Here is a 16,805-nt window from a genome sequence, read left to right on the forward strand (position 1 = left end):
TATACTATTCTTGTTAAAAGATGATTAGATGCCAGAAGGGCCTTTTGTAATGCACTGTCCCAGAGACTATCAATGACAACATCCACACATACATTCTTCATATGAAACATTGGCATCCATTTTGTAGTTACTGTTGTACCCCCATGATTCTTCTTCAGATTCACCATGTTATGGAGCATTAAGTCAGAAAATCTAAAGTAATAGCTAGAAAGAAGTGTCAAAACCAAGTTTCAGGTAGCAAATAAGAACAACAAAGTCTAGACAGACTGGAAGCTGAGAGCAGAGGGATGGAAACAAGGTAGAAAGGAAGGAAGTGTGGGTTGATGGATGGATTTAGGTCAGATTAGTTCATAAACCTGAGTCAAATTTTTAACTCTAAGCTGTGGAAATTGAGTGGAAGCTGGAATGCAAACAGAAACTTCATTTATTCAATGGAAGCATTTAACAAATACTCTTGTGTCAGGAGATGTTCTAGACACGGGAAATATATCATTGAACAAAACAGAAATATGCCAACACTTAGAGATTTTATTCCAGTGGAGAAAGGTACAATAAACAATTAATGTAACCAATAAATAAATTATAAAGTATACTGAAAGAGAGAGAAGTGGTATAGAGGAAGAAAAAAATCAGAGTAAAGAATATAAACATCAGAGTGCCAAAGTGGAAGTTTTCATTTAAATGATGTAGTCTTAACATGAGGATTATTTAAATATCTATTATTCACAAGAAAAATGGCAGAATCACAAAAGTGAAAAAAGGAAACATTTTTGTAATATGTCACAAAAGAGGAATTTTATGACATGTATATAAAAAACTACTCACAATTTTCATTGAACTTAAATTAACTATATACTAACACCAAAGAAGCTCTGGAAACATTTCAGACATAGTTATGTCCATACTTTTCTTTAAAAAAAATCACTGCCATTTAACTAAAACATAAAACACAGGTATGTGGATTTTACATACTGGCAAGGTTGAAGTCCTTTAAAAACAGTTTCATCTCATCATTGTCCATATGACCAATACTATTATCCCTATTTTACAGGTGGGGACATTGAGGTCCAAAAAATGTTTGTGACTAAAAACAGTGAGTCAGTGGTAAGGATTATGGAAAATGCATGTCCTGGCAGCATGCAAATGACTTCATCTTATGTGGGTTTGGCCATGTAAGAAGTTAAATTATCTCAGCAATTTTGTGAACATGACTTCCTTCATGATTATCCCTCTTCCTGTCTGGCTGTCCCAAAAGACATGGTTATTGAGTAAAGCACTGTGAGAGCTAAGGATAAATGCAGATGCCTGAGAAACACCATAACAGCAGGCAGAATGTGCCCTGCTACAGTTTCTATAATGAAGGAATTCAGGAAGAGATGAAATACTGCCAAAAAGTTTAAGTTTCAATGTGTTTTTTTTTTTTATTTTCCTCCTAGAAAAGTGACTTTTTGGTTTTCACTTCTTAGGAAAATGAGAACGGCTTTACAGTAAGTCCCTCATGTCCCTTCACTGTTTAAATCTTAAGAACGTGGTTAACAGTACATATTTGTAGTTCAGCTAATGAACTCACTGATTTTGCTTGGCAAATGATAACAATGGCAGCAACCCCACAAAACTTAGGGAATGACGATTTCTTTAAATTTGGAATTCAAGATAAAATTGGGAAATTTGTCAATGAGGGGTGAGCTTCTAGATTGTCCTCTCACATAATTTGAAATGTGTGGCCAAGACAATGCACTAAGTAGTTTATATCACTTGATCCTTTGGAAAGTTTTCCAATTTACTGTAGACTAAACTTAAAGCAGGATATTGTGTTAATCAACTCTTAAATATTAATATGTCCCCGCCAAACTGGTTTCCTTGAACCTCTTTCATTTGTGTACCCTACTATTTTCTCATGTAAGAGATGAAGATAAATGTGTAATGCTCTTAACCCTTTTTGCTACTTGATTATGTTCACACATTTACAGAGAGGAAGGGAGACAGAGCAAGAGAGCAAGAGAGAGAGAGAGAGAGAGAGAGAGAGAGAGAGAGAAACCTAATTATACAAGGGAAAATAACCACTGAATATTCAAACTATTTTAACCAAGGCTCCTTAATTTATACACCTGTCACTTCATTAGTGGCCATTTTCTTTCCCTTGAAAGATGTCAAGATTTAAACCCAGGAATTCTAAAATAAGCAAATCCTCCCTTCCTCCATCACTCTTGCCCTGCTGCTTCTGATCTTGACCCTAAAACCCAATTATTGGCTTTATCAGAGCCAGTCAAGCTGCCTTGACTTAAGGTTGATTTAATGAAAACTTGAATGTGCCATCAAGAGTGTGAATTCCCTGCCCCCCTTTCAGAAAGTGGCCAGAAACATGAGGATAGAGCCTTAAGTGGTAGCCTGGTCTGGTTTTAGGGAAAACAAATTGGCTTCACAAAGACCACTGTTACATCTGGTACTCTAATCTTACAGTTGGATTACAACTAGGTGCCCTACATACGGTTACTCTCAATAACTACACAAGGCTACCAGAAGGAAACTAACTGGTGAGAATGCTGGAGCTGCAGCTGTCCAGGAAACTGGGAACAGGGTGACATCAGCTGGGCTCCAGAAGTACTGAGGACTTCTATTTGGCTTCCAAGAACAATTCAAGGTGTTAATTCTGATTTCTAAAACTGTGCTGAGGATGCTAGTTAGCTTATAAATAAGCTCTAAGATTTTAGTTAAAGAGCTTCCCATTTACATTTGAGATACCCAGAAGCAACACCCTTCCAGGAAGAGCCAAAATGGTTAAAAATAATGGCTGCCTTAATCGGTTAGACTCGTACTTTGTAAATTCAAGCATTCCCTCCCCCTCCCGCACCTCCCATCCCCCAGCTTCCTTACTGAATAGAAATACAAATGTGGAGGAAGTACCACTTTGAAAACTTTGGCATTAACAGTTTAATAGTGCTGAGTGTTAAAACATTTAAATTACAATTTTACAAGAGTATAACAACAAATCCCAGTGTGTATTTTAATAAGATCCCTGTTTATGACTCCATACCACATATTTGTTGTATTAAATCATATATTTAAATCATTACCTTCTCATTGGCAAGTACATATTCCCATGAGCAATGAGATTTGAATAGAGTAGGTGTTATCCTCTGTAAATACATTTTTTTAAATCTGCCTTTTATTTATACTGGGTTTTCAAAAAGTTTGGGCACATTTTTTTTTTCTTGACTCCTTTGTGAGATTGATTTAACCTGCATATACTTGTATCATTTCTACTATGTCCTCAATATATAATTACTCAATCGTAATCTCATTTTTCCCAGAAATGATTTGAATGATTCAGTGAACTCTTAAGGTTCTCTGGTAATTTACCATAAAGATTCCCTGGAACTAGCAGCACCATCAATGCCCAAAGCTACTCCTTTTTAATGTTCTACAGAGTGTTTTAGGACCATTCTGTGACTTCCATTTCATCTGCAGGTTGTCATAATATTTCATCATATTTCATCCCTTTCATCATAATATTTTTTTCACAGAGAAGAAAAGCAGAATGGCTGAGAGGATTATCCAAGGCTATCCAACAGATTAATAATAGAGGTAGGATTGGCATATTGTATATCCTTGAAGAAAGCTTTTTCCTTGTGTGCATTACTCTGCCAAACAAAGTATCCTGTATACTATCAGTAAACAGAAGTCAGTCTCAGGACAACCTGTTCTTACTGTTCCTATTAAAACATGGATATGGAGCACACACATAAGAAAAGGCCATATAAGAGCACAAGAAATGAGTAGAGTGAGAGCCAATTCAACATTTGAGTATAAGTAAAAATACGTAACTGAAATTATGCACAACTGAAAGTGCATAAGTTGGGAACTGGACAGTTACTGACAGTCCTCAATACTCTTGCAAGGGTATCAAAAGCAGAGAACAGCTGTGCTAAGACACTGGGAAGACCAACAGTTACTCATTCCCTCTCATAAAGTCACCAGTACAGGCATTAGCATAAAAAGTTAAGATTGTTAGCAATGCCTAACCACCTGATTGCCCAAGTAACTGTCTTGTCTTTTACAAGCCTCATTGTCTTGAGCATGAAGGAAGTGGTAAACCAGTAGAACTGTAATCTATTATCTGTTACCACTAAGAAGAGTGCTGTGTTGTGACACCAAGAGAGAAAAAAGTTAGGGAGGCAGACTCAGGGGAGACTCATCCGATAAAGGCGGGACTAGACTCTGCCTTCATCTTCTTTCAAATGACTCACTATGACTGTGGGTACACTGGGTGTACGTGTGCCTGTGGGAAAAAGGAAAAGGGAAAATTTGATAGAAAAGCTTGAATTGCATTGGCGAGGGGTGCCTACAGCGTCTTGTTCCTGGTCTACATGTCTGGGAATCAATATCACACACACACACACACACACACACACACGAATTAGTTATCCCTACAGATTACTGAATGGAGAAGCCCATACACTAGGTGGCAGAACACACGATGAATCCTCACTGGATGGTCCACACAGTGGAAACTGGGTAGCACATACCATAGGCATTTTTGTCCTAGTCACTAGAAAGTACATGAATAAAAGCAAATGCAAAAGGAACTGCACAGCTAACCCTGTTTTATTAAAGCTAATCTGCTGCCAAGTTTGGTTGAAACAGATTTTTGTTTGCTTGTTTTAAGCCCTAGAATTTGTAGCTGTTGATTTTTATGATTAAGATACCAATTTTGAGAAAATCCTTTAATTGTTATGCTTTTAAAATCTTAATGTCTGGATAGCACTCTAAAGGTTTCCTTTCCTCCCTTCTGTCCTACACTCTGTAAAATGTCAGCTCCATAGTTCTTCCAGAATCCAGTACAAAACTAACTACATAGATCATAAAACTGGATGGCCAGAAGCATTAAAATGGTTCTTTCTTTTCCCATGAACTAGAAACTCATATAAACTTTTATATAGTTCAAACTTAAAGTTAAGCTTCAAAAAATCCTAAGATCAGTCAATATGAATTACGGGATAATAGCAGTGAAGAAATCATGTTTTTATACATACTTTGTTTCCGTAGAAAAAAATATTAAAATATTTTTAATAAAATATTTCAAAAACCTAGATTGGAAGGTAGAGAAAAACTTACATATACTAATGTGAAGTCTGGTTGAATGATTTTGCTATAAATTAGAAATTAAATACAGATAGGTTATACATATCAAAATATTAGATCGCAATTAGATATAAAATGGTGTGCCATATAAACCTATTCTGATTGGACCCTAGAAGATCAATAGATGAACCTTAGATTATTAGCATATATACCTTACAATTATATGAAAATGTATGTACCTATGTGAAAATATTTTCCATCAGAATCTCAATTGGATCTTAAAATAAATTTTTAAAACCACTGACCCAAAGGATATATTTAACACAACTGAAGTCTTTTTAAAGTAACCAGTGGTGCTTTGCTTTTTTCAAATGGTTCTTCCAATTTAAGGTTGTTATACTTACCCAACTAGTAAGACATTATCTCACTCTTTTGTAATATTTGGTCTGTGGACTGATTGCAAAATGCAAATTCCTTTTCATCACCCATGCTGTGCAGAGAAAAGGAAAGAAGTGCCTAATAAAGACTATCTTTTAAACAAATAAGAGGGGAATTAGAACCTTAGCCCTCAGGATTTTTTTAAAAGAACTGACTCTGGGTGGTGAACACACAATGTGATATATGGATGTGATGTATTACAGAATTGTACACTTGATGTCTATGTAACTTTACTAACCTTTATCACCCAAATAAACTTTAATTTAAAAAGAAAGTCAAAACAAAAATATATATACACTGCCCAATTTTATTATTCATAAATTACAAAACAGTATCTTTTTCATTATGTCAGAGAGAAAGAAAATGTTTCTTTCTCTGCATTTTAAAGGTATTCATGGACATTATAAGTATCTTAGAAGAGGTCATTCGGCAATATGAATTGAATATTAAATAGTAATCTTTAAACTGTACAGACTTTCTTTACTTAAGCAAATAAGCTTTTTTTTTTCATGTCTAGAAGACTTATAAAAAATTGAATAGCTTCTCTTCTTTACTGTCCAGGAAAAATGAGCAAAGGACAGGATATTTTTATCCAAAAGAATGTATTTTCCTTTTTCTCTAGACTTCTATGCCTCCAAAGCTTGGGGAAAGAAAGAAAGTTTTCATAAAGCTCACAGACAGTTCAAAGTTCTCTATAGAGCAACAAAGAACTTGTCAACACAATTAGGAATAAATGTTCAATTGTTGTCAATATGCATCATGCAGATGAAAAAAAAAAGTGTCGTTCATTAGCAATTTTTTTCAACCTGTTTTATTAACTTTATTATACACACAATTCAGGAGATGTTTTGAAGAAGCCATAGACTCCCAGTATTGAAGCCTTATCTTTATGTACCGTATTTTGCCATGTATAATGTGCACTTTTTTGCTCAAATTTGTAAGGGAAAAATAAGGATGTGATTATACATGGGTAGTACTAATTCCATATCTACACAAATGTTTGAATTCTTTTATTTATACTTATGAGTTAAAAGAGTAACTCTAGAAATCGATAATGATATCCATATGCAAAATAGTACCCTGGAACACGATAGTCGGTTTTGTTGAACTTACAACAAACTTGTAACGAGGAAAAGCTCGTGCCTTCTACGATGCATAAATATCATAAATTTGTTACCAGTACATAAAATTTCTTGTACCTTGTATCTGTTCTTGTGTTTTGTAATTATTTGTTACATAAAATTTCTTCTATCATAATATGTTAAAAAATAAATGCTAAATTCCTTTATAACACAAAAAACAAGTACCTAAATGTAAACAAATAAAAATTTGAATTAAAAAATTTCAGGAAAAGATTTTTTTCCCCTGAAAGTTTGGGCCAAAACCATGGGTGTGCATTATACACGGCAAAATGTGATATATTCTGATTAAGTATGATCAAGTTTTGAAAGTTGACTACAGACTTATCTAACTCATAAGGCATTATTTCGAATTTCTGTAATATTTGGCTTTTATACACATTATGTCCCAGTTAGTCATAAATGGACTCCAAAATCAAAAGAGAAAAAAATCTCACAGGAGGAAAGGAAATGATGTTGGCGCATTTCACTTTTTGGCCAAATTTTCAAGGGTTTCATTATTGGTTTTCTATATAAATATTAACCTGAAGGACATTTTTTTTCATCTTCAAAGCTTTTTTATAACTTTATCCTAACAATTACATGTATAGATTTGCTTCCCAATTTAACAACATGCTTAAGGTCATGGGCTTTGGGACCAGACAAACCTCCATTCCCGGCAAAGCTCCACCATCTACTGACTGAGGGACCTTAGCTTTCTTGTTTATGAAACACGTATTGTCTCATTTAATACTCCAGATACCTTGATTCAGAGTGTTTCAGTGAGGATCAAGTGAGCAAATCTATATATAGCTCTGTGCACACTGCCTCACACAGAGTAACTTCCCAGTAACTATCAACAATTGTTATTAAACTGTATCCGTGCAAATGCTCTACTCTTGCCTAGTTGTTTATTATTGTAAACTAAGACATATTCTGCCTCATCTCCATGCCATCTCAGGAAATGCCATACATCCAAATGCCACTCATACATCAAGTCTCTTTGATATACCTCCTCATAAAAACTTCCCTCAAAATTTCTTCAAACGCTTTTCTCATCAGGTAAATATTAACTGCACATGTCATTTGATAGTTAATTCTTTATTAGATGTCTGTTATCTGTCTGTATTTTCCTAAAGTATTATTTATACTATAATTTCAAGTTTGTTTGCTTTATGAGGTCAAGGACTTAATGCTCAGAATCCCAAACTAGACTATAAATTCTTTAAAGGCAAGCATCATCTTACATCTTTTTTTATTCTTCATAATACCTAACAGAATGTCTTGTCCTTGTATGTACTATATAGTGTTGATTTAATTTTTTAAGTCTGTAGCTGAGGGGAGAGAGAGAGAGAGAGAGAGAGAGAGAGAGAGAGAGAGAGAGAGAGAGAGAGAGAGAGAGGATATCTAAAATTATTTCAAATATATGTATTTGTACAAAACCTAGGCCTGTAGTACTGCCAACCAGACTTGGAAGCATGAGAAGTGGTATGCTGGCGCTAGATTGTACTACTGCAAGAGCCAATGGTATGCATCTCATTTCCAACTCTACGTGAAATAACGTGTCATTGGCAGCTTGAAACACGCCACGTTAGGAGTATTTATACCACAGGAATTGGCAAACACTAAAAATCAGTGCTCTTTCATTCTCTTCTTTTTTGTTCTTCTATTTTATTCTTCATTTTTATTCTTCTCTTTCTTTCCTCCTTTCTTTTCCTCTCTTTCCTTCCTCCTTCTTTCCTTCTCTTCCCTTCTCTTCCCTTCCCTCCTCACCTCTCCTTCCTTCCTTCCTTCCTTCCTTCCTTCCTTCCTTCCTTCCTTCTTTTCTCTCTTCCTTCTCTTTGTTTCTTTTTTGTAGAACAAGTTACATATTTACCAACACACCACTGTTTATTACCTACAAAGATAGATTAAGAGTCATCCATAGAGTGTATATAGATTTAAATACATCTTACTTTTAAGCAAACTCAGATAATCTATACTTCTCTGCCAAAATCAAAGGGCATTCTGTGCACACAGAAATAACATTCATATTATTAGTGGAGAGTATCTATAGTTACCATTTAAATATTAATTTTCTTCGCAAATGATCTTCATATTTAGCAGAGAGCTCACGTATTCGTATAGTGCAGCTACAGCCTTAGTAGTTGTTTCTCAAGAATTTTTCTGCAGGTAAACTTTTAATCCTTCTAAACTATGAGGTCTTCTGAGAGATTTACCTGGTTAAAGACAGTTGTCAATCAAAGGCTATACCAATGACTGTGCTAGGCTCAGAGTAGTCACTCAGGAAAAAATATATATAGCCATTTATTGCTTAATTTTAAAATCTAACATTTTTGAACATGAGAGGGAATTTAAAAGAAAAATAATATGTTCTACAAACTAAACAATTATCAACGCAGAAATATATTCTCAGCCTTGAAGATGTATGTGGATAGAGATTGCAGTAGGTTTTTTTAAAATTGTGTCTCTTTTTGTCATTTATTCTTTAATTCAAACTTCAGCTTTTAAAAGATTTTATTGTCTGCATTAGGTCAGCAATATAATCCTTGAGAAACTTATATTTGTTTTTAAAACTATGCGTTTGATTGCTGTTGTTTTTTAAGATTTTTATTAGAAATATAGCTAACATACAATATCATATTAGTTTCAGGGGTACACCATAGTTATTCAACATTTATATACCTAAAGAAGTGATCACCATAAGTCCAGCAACGATTTGACACCGTACTTTGCTATCACGATATTATTGACTATATTCCCTATGCTGTAGATAACATTCCCATGACTTATTTGTTTTATACCTGGAAATTTGAACCTCTTATTCCTTTTCACCTTCCCCTCTTCTTAATTTTTCAATTATAGTTGACATTCAATATTATTTTATATTAATTTCAGGTGTACAGTATAGTGGTTAGACATATGTATACTTGAAGAAGTGATCCTCCTGACTAGTTTAGCATCTACCTGGAACTATATAGTTATCATTATAACATATTATTGACTATATTCTCTATACTTTACTTTGCATCCCCATGACTATTTTGTAATCATCAATTTGTACTTCTTAATCCCTTCACCTTTTTCACCCTGTCCCCTGTTGTTTGTTTAAAGCAACTCTAATTCAGGTCCTGGAATCGGCTCTGAGCCTCCCTGTACTGCATCCAGGGGAAGAATTCTTTAGGTCATTGTGAAGAAGGAGAGAAACAAGGGGAGGGCACATTAGTAAAATCTTGGTTTGCACGTGATATATTTTTCTGACATGAAAAGATTTGTTGTGAAGGCAGATATAAAACACCACTGAAGATAAAAACATCATTCCACACCGAAATCTCATACTGAAAGCCCAGTGATCCATCAAACACACTCAAGACAAGACTCTATTGTACGTGAGCATAGAAATTCATCTCCTATTTCAGGAAAACCAGAAATGTTCTCTGACTACAGAGGTACTGCAGTCAATCGCCTTAACCAAGAGATTCAAAGCAAAGCTAAATCTCCAGTGCTGTAAGTCCTCACTTAACATCAGGGATAAGTTCTGCAACTGTAAGTGAAACGACATTTAACAAAACCAATTTTACCACAGGTTAATTGATATAAACAAGAGTTAAGTTCCTAAGGCTTCTCAACATTACAACAAAACGATATTGAACGAACCAACATTATTGTATATGTATATACCAGGACGTGCTATATACAATTGGAACAGAGAAGGAATTCTAAATCCCTTGCGATAAACTAAACTTTAATGACTGGATTGCCTCATTTTGCAACTTCCCAATTTTGCCAGTTCCGGATTTGAGTCCTGGAATGCTCCCAGTGCTCCCTGCCAGGGGCTGAGTGGGTCGTGCTCCCTCCACAGCAGTAGCTGGCTGCGGACAAAAGGAACCAAGGGTCTAACTTCCCTGTTAAAATGCAGACTAGCAGGTATTAAAGGCTTGTGAGTATTTAGATGAGCATCTCACCCAGATGTTAACAAAAGAAATTACAAAATATTGTTGGACAGAAATTGTGCATCTCTTGAACATATTTTGTGACAGAGGCAAACATTCCAATTATTTGCCTTTTGTGGGATCACTAGGACCTACTTGCACACATTCTAAATGAGGAGAGTATCCACTACGGGACGTCTAAATAGAGACCCAAGATTATGGTGCTTACTAGGGCAAAGCAGCAAGGAAAAACATCCAAACTAAAAAGGCAGTTTACTCTGTAAACAGTAATTTTAAATTGACATTTGACTTCAGATAAGTTGAAACATCTGAGCCTGAATCCCATGCCAAATTAAAACATACATAAAAACCATACTTCGGGGTTGCAAAGCCTTCAGAGATAGAGTGGTAATGTAAGCATATTCTTTATACAGACCTGTTCCTATTCACGTCTCTTCTATGTTGCAAACACTTCAGTTGTTTCCCTACACTGTAGGATCAAGGCCAAGGCCTCAGAATGGCGTGCAAAGCCCTAATAGTCCGACTTCTCCTGCCTCACAGATCACTCCTAGCCTCCTCCCCGAACATTTTCTGTGCCACTCACACTGCATTTCTTTCAATTATCTAGTTGTCAAGCTATCCTGTACCCAAAGCTCTGGCGAATTCCTCTATGTTTGGGGGTGTGGGTGTCTCAGTTTGGGTCTTTTTCCTTCTGGGAAAACTTTGCTGACTCCTAACGGCATGGTTCAGTGCCCCTCATTTTCTCCATACCACAGGTACTTCCTCATGTAACAGAACAATGTACTTTGAGAGTTTGTTTACTTGTCTTATCTACTAAAAGGCAGCCAAGCTTCTGGGGGATTCTGTTCATTTTGTTCATGCTGTGTCCTTAGCAACTGCCCTCATAGTAGATTGTCAATAATCATTTGCTTACTAAATTATAAATTAAGCCCTTTTAACATTATTCCATTATGATTAATGACCACAAGTAACTGAATGGTTAGTGTCATTGCAGAGAATTCATGAAAGAAGAAAATTTGTCCTGTTCACCTCTGTATCTCCAGTACTAACATTACACCTGACTTGTAGTAGATGCTCAGTAATCATTTGTTGAATTTAAAAAAATTTGGAATACTAGGTATAATACATTGTATTTTACATAGTGGTAACTTGGAAAATCTACATTTCCATTCACAATCCAAGCAACAGGAGAAGCAGGGTGAAAAGGTCATAGCAGAGCATCTTAAGTAGGTGGAAAGAAAAAGAAAGAAAGAAAGAAAGAAAGAAAGAAGGAAGGAAGGAAGGAAGGAAGGAAGGAAGGAAGGAAGGAAGGAAGGAAGGAAGGAGAGAGAGAGAGAGAGAGAGAGAAAAGAGAAAAAGAAAGGAAGGAAGGAAGGAAGGAAGGAAGGAAGGAAGGAAGGAAGGAAGGAAGGAAGGAAAGAAAGAAAGAAAAGAAAGAAAGAAAGAAAGAAAGAAAGAAAGAAGAAAGAAAGAAAGAAAGAAAGAAAGAAAGAAAGAAAGAAAGAAAGAAAGAAAGAAAGAAAGAAAGAAAGAAGAAAGAAAGAAAGAAAGAAAAAGTTTCAGGAAAAGTGGGGTGGATGATACTAGAAATTCAAATAGTTTACCCATCAAGTGATGTGTCAGGAGCCTGGACTTACATTCAAAGTTAGGGACTGTGGAGAACAGACAAGAATAACGCAGGGTCCACGGCCAAGGGGAAAAGGGACAACAGAAGAGTTACTAGAATAGAGCCCTGAAAACAAAGTGCAAGGTAGGAGCAGGTTACCAAACTGAGCTTGGCTCAGTACTGGGTGACTGTTGACTTGATGCTGAGCCACCGAGTGTTGGTCTAAACAGCGCATGAAGATCCTGGAAAGGGGGGTGCTGGGCTTTGAGGTAGGTTTAGAGACACAAGAGGGGGAGGCAGAAACTTGGAATTGATTTCTGGACCTTTCTCTCATCTCATGAATTTCCTGCCCTGGACTCAGGGCTTTACCTTCTATACAAATCAATCCTTTCTGTTAATATAATCTTAACTAAAGGATAGTCATTGATTCGTTAAGACTGACCTTTTCCCCATCTTCAGAAGGTCCTCACAAGTCAAGGAGGAAGCAAATACTCAGCAAAATTCCCCCAGTGAGCAGAGAAAAATACTGAAGCTGTTCTACCTCTGCTTTGCACAACTTTAATATCATACAGGATGGCAGACAGATTAGAAAAGCACACTCAAGGAGAAAACACATTGCCCTGATGAAAGGTTAAAATGCCCGACTAAATACACGTAGGGCAGAAATAGCCAAAGCTTACCATGAGTCAACTGCATCACTGTCACTAAAAATACTCTATCACACCCAGTCGCTCTTTCCTCTTAGCTGCCATTTTTCTTGATCAGGCCTTGTTATTGCTAACTTGAATTCTTAGAGTTCTCTTAATCAATCCATAGCAATTGACTTTTCCTGCTCTACTCCCGTCTACATATGAAAGCCACTGTGACTTTTGTCACTCAGCTATTCTCTATACGAGTTCTGACAATTAAGTTCACACACTTGTTGCAACGATGTTGCTAACCTTTTTTTGATGTCAGAGGGATTATTCATTATGAATTTGTACCAACTGGACAGTTAACCAAGTTTACTTTTTAAAAGTGCTAAACAAGGCTGCATGAAAAAGTTAGATGAAAACGACCTGAAATTTTCTCCAACAATTCATGGCTCTTGCATCCCGACAATGCAACAGCTCACACGGCACTGTCTGTGAGGGAGTTTTTGGCCAGTAAACAAATAACTGTATTGGAACACTCTCCCTACTCACCTGACCTGGCCCCCAATGACTTATTTCTTTACCCAAAGATAAAGGAAATATTGAAAGGAAGACATTTTGATGACATTCAGGACATCAAGGGTAATATGACAACAGCTCTGATGGCCATTCCAGAAAAAGTTCCAAAATTGCTTTGAAGGGTGGACTAGGCACTGACATCAGTGCATAGCTTCCCAAGGGGAGTACTTCAAAGGCGACCTTAGTGATATTCAACAATGAGGTATGTAGCACTTTTTCTAGGATGAGTTTGCGAACTTAATTTTCCAACTTCACATTTCAATGGTTCCATATCACCTACTAAATTAATGTTTTAAAATCTGACCTAAACATTTTCCCAACATTTTCTTCCACCACCCAACCTGTACCCAAGGACTATGTAGCCTTTAGTTATTTCTGGTTTTCTGAAGACATTTATCACTTTCTCACACATGAGCCTTAGTCTTTACTGTTTCCTGCTATGTATGTCCTACCTTCATCTCTACCTGACAAAATCTTATCCGTTCTCCTGGATGCTGCTTAAATGTCTAAAATATTCCCTTTCAACCACAGGGATTTCCTCACTTCAATTTTCCATAGTTCTCTATCACTCATGCTTACTATACTCATCACATTCTGTGTGAGTTAAGTTTTCTGTGTTCATGGTAATAGGGTTTGCTCCTGGTGATTCTTCAATAAATGATTTTTTGAATTTAAAAGAAGCAAGCATTATTCTTGTATATGTAGACACACAATACACATGCGTTACACAAAAACAACATTATTTTATAATAGAGTATTATGCCCTGTTAAGAAATTCAGAATTCAGAAAAGTATTGTGATGACCATACACTAATACTCCATAGAGAAAGCACAAAGATTCAAATCTAATAGAGGCCTGATCACCATGTGACATGTAGTTTTACTCCTCTAAAGTTTGGTTTTAAACACCGTCTTGACAAGACTCATATCGGTAAACGCTTTCAGAATGTTTATGAAAACTACCATGTAGTCAAAATGAGATATGAGATAATCAGGAAGTCATACAAAAAATCATATTTTAGCCATTCAGTCATTTTGATGAAGTGTACTGAAACTGAACATAGCAGCCAGGGACTTACTTTTTTATTTTTTATTTTTTTGCTTTATCAAATCATGGAGTTAATTCAGAAGGACATCTCCACAGCAAGGTTTGTTTTATTTCCTTAGTAGTGGTTTCATAAATAATTTAACAGACCAGATCAGAATGGGGGTGATGTTAAAGTCCTCTTAACTGCATTAAATATGGATTAAATCCCTGCTGAGAAGGTAATTTGCAAGCCTTCAAGTGAAAAGTAAAGGCATTTCTTCTGGACAAAAGAGTTGTCAGGTTTCATCATTTTTCTTCCTTTCGTACATCATCGCGCTGGACCCTGTTTTGTTTTTGGGTTTTTTTTCTACTACATTATAATCTTCATGAGAACCTCATCTAGTTAAACTTCCTCCACCCAGTGCCTTAGGAGAATGGAGGTCGCTTCTGTTTTTTGGGTTTGGTTTTTCCCGTAAGTATGTTGTAAAAACTATATTCTCCCTTCATATCAAAACCCATGCAGTTTCTTTCTAATTTTAGTTTTCCTCTGTGAACAGCAACCTGCAATCAAAATTTTGGCAGATAAATGTATTATAGGGCTTTTCATTTTATGAGTGCTGCTGTTGAATTTGGGCACATAATATGGGAAGAAGAACATTTTTCATACCAACCATTAATCTCCTCCTCTTTGCTCCCATCACACTATAACTCCACCTCTATCATTGCATACACCAGTTCCACTATGTTCAGTATTATATTATCTTCTCCATGAGGGTAAGACTAAATTTAATTTACTCTTTCACTCAACAAGCATTTATTGAGTGGGCCAAACACTAAACTATTGTTTGGAAATATAAAGAAATCAAATAGAATCCCTCTCCACTATTTTTTTTCCTATTCTATCACATGCACTGTATACATAGATGTTTGTTGAATTAAACTAAATCGTTAGACAATGCCTCTCAGTATAAAGACGGCTGAGGAACTCTGGCCTAAATAATCAAATATTTCTGTAATGCTCTCACCATACAACATCACATGCTTATTTCCGCTCAAGGATCTCCAATAGCAAATATTAGAGAAAACATGGCCACAAAGACAACAGAGGAACAGAAGGGAAAAGGTCTATCCAGGTGGAACTGGAGGTGAAGAAAGAGCCCAGGAGAAGGGGACAGTAGGAAATGACCATGTCCTTTTGCATCTATGTCTGTCGTAATCGATCTGCTTCATACACGGTTTTTCTACTTTTTGAACTTGACCAAACTCAGGATTCAAAAGAAGCTAAAGATGAGCTCATCATTCAAACTTTTCACAAAGTTTGGGCGAATGGTCAATGATAATACTTCGTGTATGTCTATCTGTTGACCTATAATCAGATATACCATAGACACAGGTATCTAGACAGAGATGGAGAAGAGTGGTCAGTTAATATCACAAAAAAAGAATCTATGGATAAACTTACAGTCTCACTAGTAGGCCACTTAAAGCTTATTTATATCCTTGGTTGTGTTACTGATTAAACCAAATTCACTTTTTCACGAATTTTTGTTTCAGAATTCCTTTATAGAAAATAATAATTTTCATCATTTATTCAACAATTGAGCGTCATTCTGTGCCAGACCCTATGTTGGGTATTGCAGGCACAGAGGTAAATATGACATGCTTTCAAAAAGCTCCTTGTCCAGAGAAGAAAAAACAATTCAATAAATAAACTGATGGGGATCAGACTTTTAATCCTGCTTCAACTCACAATGAATTGCTTTAGTCACATGTGTCTTCCTTACAACTAAAATAGAGTATTTGCTAACTTGCTTGTTTAACCTTTTGAGATAAAAAATTGGAAAAATGGGAAGAAAGAAGAGACAGGAAATTGTAGAAATGGGATGAAGGGATAAAGAGGCTAAATGACACTACTTAAACAGAAAGAATGACATAGTGGGATGAAAAGAAATGTCACATGGAACAAAAGGTGAAGAGAGCATTTTGGAGGCTGGTATGTAAGTAACTGTGGAATATGAGAGTTTATAATGTGGAGTGTTAAAAAAACAGAAAATGGAGAAAATAATTCTGAGAAGAATTGTAAGGTTGGAGTAATCCCCTTTGTTGTTTGGTTGAGAGAGAAAAGTAAAGTTAGAATATATTACAAAATCATTTTCGGCCTGCCACACCAGGCCACACTTCTTCATGTGTGATTCTTTTCTTTTCTTTCTTTCTTTTTTTTTTTTATTTACTGGAATAACATGGGTTAATAAAATTACATAGTTTTCAAGTGTATAATTCTATAATATATCATCTATATATTGCACTGTGTATTCACCACCCAAAATCAAATCTCCTCATATATCTGAAACCCTTTACTCTCTTGTACCA

This window comes from Rhinolophus ferrumequinum, chromosome 3 (assembly GCF_004115265.2).
Source record: "Rhinolophus ferrumequinum isolate MPI-CBG mRhiFer1 chromosome 3, mRhiFer1_v1.p, whole genome shotgun sequence".
In the NCBI taxonomy this organism is placed as follows: Eukaryota; Metazoa; Chordata; class Mammalia; order Chiroptera; family Rhinolophidae; genus Rhinolophus; species Rhinolophus ferrumequinum.